We start from the raw sequence: 10707 nt of genomic DNA, 5'->3' as shown, positions 1-10707 counted from the left end.
TTCCCACTGACCATATTGGGAGGGCCTTCTTCACTAAGGAAGTACTGCCCCTTATGCTTTGACTTCTTCCTTTCATTGTATTCCTCTCTTGTCATATTGGATTGGTGAGACATTAGACTCTATATTGAATGACAGTGGAAGAAATGGAGAACCTCATCTTGGTTCTGACATCCATGAAAATGCTTTGGATCTCTCCATTTAGCATGCTGTTGGCTAATATGCTTGCCTCATACTGCTTTTATTAGGTTGAGATACATTCTTTCAACTCCTGGCCTTATATCATGAAGGAATGTTGGATTTTGCTCATCTATTAAGATGATCACATTATTTTTGTCTTTGTGTCCATCTGTACGATATTTTACATCTGTATTGATGTATTATTGGTTTGCCTATGTTGAAGCATCCTGTATCTCTATGAAGAAAACAAATGAAGCATGAGAAGTAATATTTTTCATGAGATCTAGGATTTAGTTCAAAAGCATTTTATCGAGACTAGGAAATTAATTTAAATTTTCTTTGTTGTTGTATCTTTATCTGTGTTTTAGTATCAGGGTAATATTAGCTTCCTAAGAAGAGTTTGGTAGCATTTCTTTCTCTTCTTTATTATAGATTGAGAAGAATTGATGTTAATTGTTATTTGAGGGTCTGGTTAAAATTAGTCTGTGAATACATGTGGGTCTGGATTTTCACTTGGGAGAGTTTTTGTTTTTTGCTATTGTTGTTTTATAGTTTGCTTGTTGTAGATCTCTTTACACTGTTAATTTTATGTCAGTTTCATGCTGTGATAGGTCATACACATCTAAATGTTTCTTCTCTTATATTTTCCAGTTTAGTGGCATATATGCTTTTAAGGGATAATCTAATAATTTTCTGATTTTCATTCATTTTTATTACACTCTTTCAATTGCACCTCTAATTTTATTACTTTGGGTCTTCTCTTTCTTTGGTCTGGCTGAAGGTTTGACAGTGCTCTTTTTCTTTTCCAAGAATCAACTCTTAATTTCATTGATTCTTTGTTTTTGCTATTTCATTAATTTTTGTCCTGATCTTTATTCTTTCCTTTCTTGTATTATTTTTGGGTTTGTTGTGTTCTTGCTAAAGCTGTTTCATTAAGTAATTTATTTGATATAACTCTGATGTTTTTAATAGAGACTCTTACATATTTCAATTTCATTTTTATGACTGCTTTAAGTCACTTCCCATCATTGTGTTAAGGTCAATGAATTTAGATGTAATGGTGTTTCTTTTATAAAATAGAGTACACCAGTGTTAGGCGTGCTTTTAGATGTGTTTTTTAGATCTGGTTTTTCTTTGAATAGGATGAAGTGTTCCTCCTCCTGCTTTCTCTGTTTTTACCAGATATGTTGTTTCTGTTTTTAGCAGCTATGTTGTCTCTGTGTAGCCCTGGCTGTCCTGGAACTCACTCTGTATTGCAGGCTGGTCTTGATCTTAGATATCCATCTGCCTCTGCCTCTGCCTCTGCCTCTGCCTCTGCCTCTGCCTCTGCTTCTGTCTCTCAGCCTCTATGCATCTCTGCCTTTCTGCCTCTACCTCAATCTCTGCCTCTCTGCCTCTCTGCCTCTCTGCCTCTCTGCCTCTCTGCCTCTGCCTCTGCCTCTGCCTCTGCCTCTGCCTCTGCCTCTGCCTCCCAAGTGCTGGGATTAAAGGTGTGCACCACCACTGCCCAGCTCTTTTCCCTTCTGACTAGGTTTGGTTTGAAGTCTTTAACAGTGACACCTGCTTGTTTTTTCATTCCGACTCCACTTGCTTGAAATACCCCTTTCTTTCACATTTAATTACATAAATGTGTTTAATTATATGAAGATATTTTTTGTCTGTCTGTAGGTAGGTCTGTTTTCCAGTAGCTGGTATACATGGTGCTCAAGGAGGCAAGAAGAGGGCATTAGATTACTGCACAGGAGTTACAGGCAGTGTAAGCTGCCATGTGGGAGTTAAGAATCACATTTCAGTTGTCTGGGAGAGAAGCCCACGCTCTTAAGCATTGAACAATATAACTTTAGTTTTTATCAACCCTAGTGGAAAAGAAAGGATACAGGGGAAGAGGACTTGTTTACAAATTATTCTTTGCAGCATATCCCATCTGTGTTGTCAGAAAATGTGTGTTCAGTTCACAAGTGAGAAGTGGCAGCTTGATCCACTTGCAAACACTTCATGGATATACCAGAGTCCAGTTCAGTAGTGTTGGGATAGCAAACATGAATCAGCAGGGAGTGGCATGACCTATTAGAGACAGCTAGGCCCCTGATGAATTGGCATGAGTCAGCAGGAGGAACCACAGCCAACAGGAATGACAGGAAAAGTTCTTGGCAGTACATCTCTCACCAAAGCAAAGATCAGTGAAGCTGTGAGACCAAGGAGTGTTGCACAGCTAGCTCTAGACACAAGCCCCTCTCACGGTCGGTATACACCCTCCAAACATCACATGTCCTCCACCGATCTTGCCTCACTGAATGTCTTGCCTCAGCATATGAGTCATACTTAGAAAAACTCCACATGAGTCTGTATCAGCTGACACCACTCTGCCAATTGACTTGAGTCCATAGAGGCAACAAGAAGCCACCAGCACACCACTAGAAGGTTTTTTTGGTGCATTTCTCTCTATGGGATCACAACTAATAGAGCTCAACTATGAAATGTAAGGAGGACCAATACACACGTGTTGTTATAAAGAATCCTTCCTCATTTGTCCTTTCATGTGTTTGCTTTGGCAAAGCATCCTTTCTCCTGTGTCTGTTCCAGAGAAATGTTCCTTCTAATGTTCACCTCAGCAAAACACCATCCAACACAACTGATGTTTCCATTTCAGAGCAATCTCTAGCCACTGAAATATTTTTGTCCATCTTTCTCCTGACTCCCCTAATATAATGTTTAACATCGATGGTGATGTGTATTTCTAGGAAGCAAAAGAAAGACAGACACTTTAGAAAATTATTGTCACTTTGTTAATTTTTGTGGCCTCTGTGCATCCCTGTTTCTTGTCTGCTTAACTACCATCCTGGCTTTTCACATGAAGCCTCTTGCATATGTTTATCTTTTCTTTAATCTGAAAACTTTCTTCTTGTGTCTTCTACAAAGATGACCTAGTGATCACAAATTTCTTTATCTTGATTCTATCACAAAAAAATATGTTATTTTCTTCTTCGATAATGACACATAGTTTTGTTGGGTATAATAGTCTGGTTTGTCTGATATGGTCTTTCAGAACTTAAAATACGTTACTTCAAGACCTATGGATTAAAAATTTATGTGTGTTGGGGGGGAGAGGCTGTTACATGCCTTAAGGGGGTGATCCTGGAGGTTGTTACATGCCATCATGGGGGAGGCTAGTGGGGGAGACTGTTACATGCCATGGCATACATGTGGACATCAGAGAACAGCTTTGTGGTGTTGGGTCTCTCCTTTCACCTTTGTGTAGACAGATACCAGTGATTGAAATCAGGTCATCACATTTCATGGCAAGCACCTTAACCTGCTGAGCCACCTCACCTTCACCTTAAATTTTTTTAAATAAAAACCTAGCTTTTAAAGTTTCTGCTGAGAAAGTAGCTTCTATTCTGATAGGCCTCCCGTGTGTGTGTGTGTGTGTGTGTGTGTGTGTGTGTTTTGACATCAATATTTCCAAAAGAGCCACAGAAGAAAATTTCCCTAACCTTAAGAAGGAGATGCCTATCAAGGTACAAGAAGAATACAGATACCAAATAGATTGGACCAGAAAAGGAAATTCCCTCAGCACATAATCAAAACACTAAACACATGTAGCAAAGGAAAATATTAAAACCTCAAAGGAAAAAAGACCAAGTAATAGAATAACACCCAACTTTTCAATGGGGACTCTAAAACCAGAAGGACCTGGACAGATGTTCTATAGATTCCAAGAGACCACAGATGCAAGCCTAGACTACTATACCCAGCAAAACTTTCAGTCACAGTAGATAGAGGAAATAAGGCTTTCTATGACAAAAAACAATTTTACACAATATCCATCTATAAATACAACCCTATAGAAGGCATTAAAAGGAAAATTCCAACCTAAAGGAGATAAACCGTACCCCACACCAAAACCACAGAGATTTAGTAATCCTAGAGCAGCAACTCACAAGTTGGTGACACCATCTAACCCCCCCCCCCAGCAACAACACAATAACTGAAATCAATAAACACTGCTCATTGATACCTCTCAACATCAATGGTGTCAATTCCTCAGTTAAAAAAAAGACACAAACTAACAGAACAGATGTAAAAAGAAGATCTGTTTTTCTGCTGCATCCAAGAAATATACCTTGACAACAAGAATAGACATTACTTCTATGTAAAAGGATGGAAAAAGCTATTCCAAACAAATGGTCCTAAGAAGAAAATTTATGCTGTAGCCATTTTTATATCTGGGGGGAAAGACACAAAACTAAAACTAATCAGAATCAGAAAAGATAGGGAAGGACACTAAATATTCTTCAAAGGAAAAATCCACCAAGAGGATATTATAATGTTTAACATCTGCAACAAATGCAATGGAAGTCAAGTTCATAAAAGATATACTACTATGGCTTCAGTCACATATTGACCCTCACACACTGATAGTGAGAGATTTTAATACCCAACTCTTGTCAATAGACAGAAAATCCAGACAAAAACCAGACAGGGAAATGCTGGAGCTAACTGATTTTATAAACCAACTGGAACTAACAGATATTTCTAGACCATTTCACCCAAACACAAAAGAATATACATTCTCAGAATCTCATGGAACTTTCTCCAAAATTGACCACATACTTAGACACGAAACATGTCTCAACAGATACAAGAATATTGAAATAACACTCATGAAAACTGAACAACTCACTACTGAACGAAAAATAAGGTAAGACAGAAATTTAAAAAAAAGAAACTACACTAAAATTGAATGGAAATGAATACACTCTTTATCCAATATTGTGGAACACAATGACGGTGGTTCCAAGAGGCAAGTTCCTATCACTAAGTGTCTACATCCAAAAATTGGAGAAAGACTGTACAGCACACCTGAAAGCTCTAGAATAAAAAGAAGAAATCACCCCCCAAAGGAGTAGACGTTAAGAAATAAACTCAGTGCTGAAATCAACAAAATTGAAACAACAATACAATCAATGAAACACTTCTCACAAGGGTAGTCTAAGACCATTAGGAAACATAGTTATTTACCTTACAATTTGTAACAGTAGCAACAATACAGTTATGAAGTAGTAGGAACTGTATTAAAGGTTGGTAGGCTTAGGAAAGTTGAACGCCACTGTGGTAGTGCAATGATAGCACAAATCTTGTGCTAATAACCAACTAATTCCTGATTTGACTTAAGCCCACTCCACGAGATGGAACCCACAGTTGACACTGCTTGGGTTGTCCAAGAACTGGAGAGTAGATAGCCCAGGAACCTAGGGTAAAACCAAACACTACTGTTCCAAAAACAAGATAAAAAAAAAAAGAAAATGTAGCAATACAATGACTCCTAATGACATTCTGTTATACTCATAGACCGGTGCCTTGTTTAGCTGTTACCAGAAAAGCTTTCCCTGGGGCAGATGGGAAAGAGACCCACAGCCAGGCATCACGCTTAGAAAAAGGGATGTTAGAACACAGCCCTAATGGGAAAGCCCCATCAACTTCCTCCCCTCAGGGTTCAGGGAATCCTGTACAAGAGGAGGCAGAAGAAAGCGCGTAACAGCCAGAAGGGACAGAGGACACCAGGAAAACAAGGCCTTCTAATCAACATGATCAAAGCACATAGCAACTCACAGAGACTGGGGCAGCGTGCACTGGGCCTCTGTACCTCTACATCAGATGGGGAGCTAGAGCTGAAATAAGACGTGGGCACACACGCCCATTCCTAATCTCTGAAGTATCACGAATTGTTAGCCACTTGCAAATAAAAATGTGTTTTTCTTGAAGGGAGTCTCTCTGGAGAAACAAACTACTCATAAGAGTGGGCCATATGCCCAGCAGTAGTCTCTCTCTCCCTCTCTCTCTCTCTCTCTCTCTCTCTCTCTCTCTCTCTCTGTCTCTCTCTCTCTGTCTGTCTCTCTCTCTGTCTCTCTGTCTCTCTGTCTCTCTCTCTCAATCTGTCTCTGTCTCTGTCTCTCTCTTCACACATACACACACATACACACACACACATACACACACACACATACACACACACACACACAGGCCCATTTTGGATATAGTATGACTTCCAGTTTAGTGTTTTTATGAGATCTTGAGTAGGCCAATGGGTGGGTCTCTGCATCTATTTCTTGTGCATTTTCTTGATATCTTTTACTTCTGCTTCTTTGTTTTATCTTATTACCACATATTAGACTTTTCACTGTTGTTATTGTTATATCTTAGATTATGCTTAATTTTATTAATATCCCTTGGAATCCTGTTTCTTTTTTAGTGAGAGACAGAAAGGGTGTGGATGAGGTGAGAAGGGAACATGGGGAGGAACTGGAGGAGTAGAAGGAGGAGAAACCACAAGCAGTATATATTATATGAGGGAAAGGGGACATTTTTTTCAATAAAAAATGAAAAAGTTAAAAATAAAAAATAAAGAATTAGAATACTGACCAGTTTTCCTGGCATTTTTTTTCTAGAGCTCAAGATTACTTTGTGGGATCAAAATGAAAAAAATAAATAAAACCTTGAATTATTCCTTGGCTTCAAATGAATGTCCTATGAAATATGATCTTTGGGACAACAAGGCAAATAGACTGAATTTTATCTAATAAATCTTCATATCCAGAAATCACCATAGGGCAAAACATCTGTGGAATGTGGTATAAGAATCTAGGAGGTTTGGAGCTGGAGAGAGATGGCTGTTCCACACCACAACTAGAAACAAGTTTTTTTCCCAGTAATTAACACAATCTCAGGGTTCAGTGTGATCAAATATCCTGCAACAACATACATGTAATAGCAAGTCAGCAGTGCGGGTTAGTGGGGGAAGGAAAACATTCAGATGGAGAGGAAGGAGGCGTGGGTCAGGGAGCAAACTAGAATGGTGTGCTCCATCCTCCCCCACTCAAAGATGCTATGATGAAAACTGTTTCCTCATGTTCTAACCTAGTGAGGGAATGAAGATAGCTTGTGTTGGGGTCCAGAAGTTTCCCCACAAACCACACAAATGCCAATTTCAGTCAGACAGGAACGGGTTATTGAACACAGGCCCTAAGACTGATTGATCAGGTCTGTAGCTCAGAATTCAGGGGCTGAGGCTACAACCAGGACAAAACCGCCATGAGCTCTTGTGTAGGTGCAGCAAATGCTGCCCCTCAGTTGGCTTTGACTCAAGCTGCTTTGGCCAGCTAGTCAGAACAGTTCTTACTGACCTTTATTCTGATTGGTCCTAAGTGGAGCTTATGGATGTCGAATTTCTTAAGATTAGCAAACTTCAGAGCGTAAAGAACATAACAGAGTATGTGGTCAGCATGACCCTGCTCTGAGTCGTTTTTCTGTGTCAATGATTGGAGGTATGTTACAGCAACAATATGAAAATAGCTGGTGGGCATGGAACAACATGGCTACAGCTATGCTTGGGGAACAGACCTCAACAGTTAGAGTTGTTTGCAGGCAGGAAAATTAACAGGGATGCTTGTAGGGAAATAGTGTAAGAACAAGGAGTGAGGCTGAATATTAAGAAGAGAGGGAACAAATCCTTTGGACAATGTGAAAAGCAGATGGCTAAAGGTGGAAACAGCACAGATATCTACCAACAGAAACATAGATTAAAACTAACTGTGGGATGTTCACACAACTGAGTAGGATTTAATCATAAAGAGAGGTGCAATCCTGGCGCAAGCCACAGGGATAGATCTTGAGGACATTATACTTGATTAAGTAAGTCAGGCATGAAGAGATAAATTATGTGTAATGTTAGTTTAATGCAGTCCTTAGAAAACTCAAATGAATAAGGACAGAAAATAGAAGAGTAATTATGAGGGGCTGGTGGAGTGCGTGTGCGAGCGTGCGTGCGTGCCTGTGTGTGTGTGTGTGTGTGCTTCATGGCCATAGAGTTTCCATGTGGAATGACTGACAAGGTCTTGGTAGATAGACAGTACACTACGTTGCTAGTGTGCTCAGTGACCCTGAACAGAACAGTGGAGTGTTTAAAATGGCAAACTGCCAACTGTGTACATTTTACAACAAAGATGGAGAAGAGCTTAAAATGGATGACAGTTGATCAATGACTTGCAGTAATAATAGAAACAAGCCGTGGGGTGGTAATTTGGTGCAATTGGTACCAAGGTGACAGACTCTGTAGAACTTTCTCCAGGGCTTGCTACCGATGGTCCCATTACTAATGGTCAAATGTTGTGTGACTCAAGGAAGGCAAGAGGGGAAACTTACACAGGACTGAAACTTGATCAGCTATCCTGAAGAGTAAGTGTAAGTACCAATAATAACAGGCCAGGAAGTTGTCCTCTGTTAACGTGTGTGTTCCTGTGAAGCCATGACTGACACCAGTGTAAAACCACGATGAGGGCTGCAGATGGCTCCTCAGGGGAACATAGAAGACGAAGTGACAATGGAAGGAGAGCGTTGTGGCATGGGTTGGCATGTATTCAAATAGTGGCTGCTATGCATTCAAATGCTAAATACTGTATCCCAAGACCTGGCTGTTCCAAGATGAACAGATCCTCACATAGACCAGCTTTCGTGGTATAAAGCTTGCCCCAAGTTATCTGCGATTGATTAATAAAGATGCCTAGAGCCTGTAGCTGGGCAGAGGAGAGGTAGCTGGGTCTTCAGTTGCTGGGCTCGAGGTCTGTCTGAGGCAGAGACCACGAGGGAGGACAGAAGAGGAAGAAGGAAGAAGACACCAGGTGCCTGGCCGCGAGGCATGGCTGTTGGAGCACGAGTGGCCCAGGCAGAACATGGCAAGTGATGCTTTGGGATAATTGACAAAGAAGTAGATAAAACAGCACAGAGGGCTGCTATCTGCCCAGTTCGAATGCTTGAAGGTTTATTATAAACATAAAGGTTTTGTGTCTTTTATTTGGGAACCAAATGATCTAAGGTGGGGTAGAAACCCCCAGATAATATTTTCTACAACAGAATTGACTCCATGAAGTTGTGCTATGGTCTTCACCTGTGGGCTGTGCCCACCCCCCCTCCAATACACACATCTGTAATACTCACACAGACACATGGAGACACAGAATGATAAGTTAAAACACATAAAACCATGGAAACATAACTAAGGACATAGATCAAATGTGCATATTTTATGAGAAACCGCTAGATTAGGCACTCATGCATGCCTGCAAGCCAGTTCTTTCCACCTTGATCATTTGGGCCTGGGCGGGTCACTTCCTTTGAGAATCTGCTTCTTTACTGGACCTACACCTTAAAATAACAGATTTACAGTCTGGAGGTTCCTCAGAAAACTGGACATGAGACTTCCAGAGGACCCCTCCTGGGCATATACCCAAAGGACTCCCCAGCATGCAATAAAGACACATGCTCCATTATGTTCATAGCAGCCCTATTTATAATAGCCAGAAGCTGGAAAGAACCCAGATGCCGCTCAAAGGAGGAATGGATACAGAAAATGTGGTATATTTACACAATGGAATACTACTCAGCAATTAGAAACAATGAATTCACAAAATTTTTAGGCAAATGGTTTGATCTGGAAAATATCATCCTAAGTGTGGTAACCCAATCACAAAAGAATACACATGGAATGCAATCTCTGATAAGTGGATATTAATTAGCCCAGAAGCCCTGAATACCCAAGGCACAAATTGCATAACAAATGACTCCCATGAAGAAGTATGGAGAGGGCCCTGATCCTGGAAAGGATTGACCTAGCATTGGAGGGGAATATAAGGACAGAGAAAAAGGAGGGAGGTGATTGGAGAAGGGATGGAGAGAAGAAGGTTTATGGAACATATGGGGAGGGGGGGATCCGGGAAAGGGGAAATCATTTGGAATGTAAACAAAGAATATAGAAAATAAAATTAAAAAATAACAGATTTATTCATTTTATTTCCACTCAGCATCATTTTAAAATTCACACTTGTTATCATTGTCTATAATCAGCCTACAAACTATTGCAAAGCTGGGACTTAGGCTCAGCCCACGGGTCAGTCTTTATCCCATTTTTATTGTGGTTTTCCACAAGGAAGGTGTTGAAATACCAACTGTTCACTTTGACAGCCGGTTCCATCTAAAAGATAAGCCTGTGTAAATCTCATTCATATGTAACTCTTGCTGCATGAGAAGAATTTCCTCCCCGGAGGGAAAAAAAACACATAAGGAGTGAAGTTTCTTACTGTGGCAGTTAATATGTACCAACTTGACTGTCAGGGTAGTTCTGGATAAGACTGGCTTTTGAATAAGTGACCTCAGTAAAGTAGACGGACACCCTCCAATATGGACGAACATCTGTGAATCCTTTGATGTGGGAAGCCATAATGGACCCTCACTAACAGCCCAGAGGGCTGGCAGGGCAAAGGTTCTGAGTAAAACAAAGAGCCTCTCCCCATGAACTGCCAGTTGAAGGGAAGTTCTGAGATAACTGCCTGAGGGATGCTCCAGTTTGTGCAAACATCAGACGCCTCCACCCCTCCACCGGACGGCCCTTTTCTCTTCCTGCTGAAACCGCCAAGAATGCCCCTCCCTCCTTTGTTCTTGCCTTGAGGCGAGCTCTTCCTCTGAAAGCTTTCCAGT

Source organism: Apodemus sylvaticus, chromosome 19, assembly GCF_947179515.1.
Source record: "Apodemus sylvaticus chromosome 19, mApoSyl1.1, whole genome shotgun sequence".
Classification (NCBI taxonomy): domain Eukaryota; kingdom Metazoa; phylum Chordata; class Mammalia; order Rodentia; family Muridae; genus Apodemus; species Apodemus sylvaticus.
Note: the sequence above shows the minus strand (reverse complement) of the source record.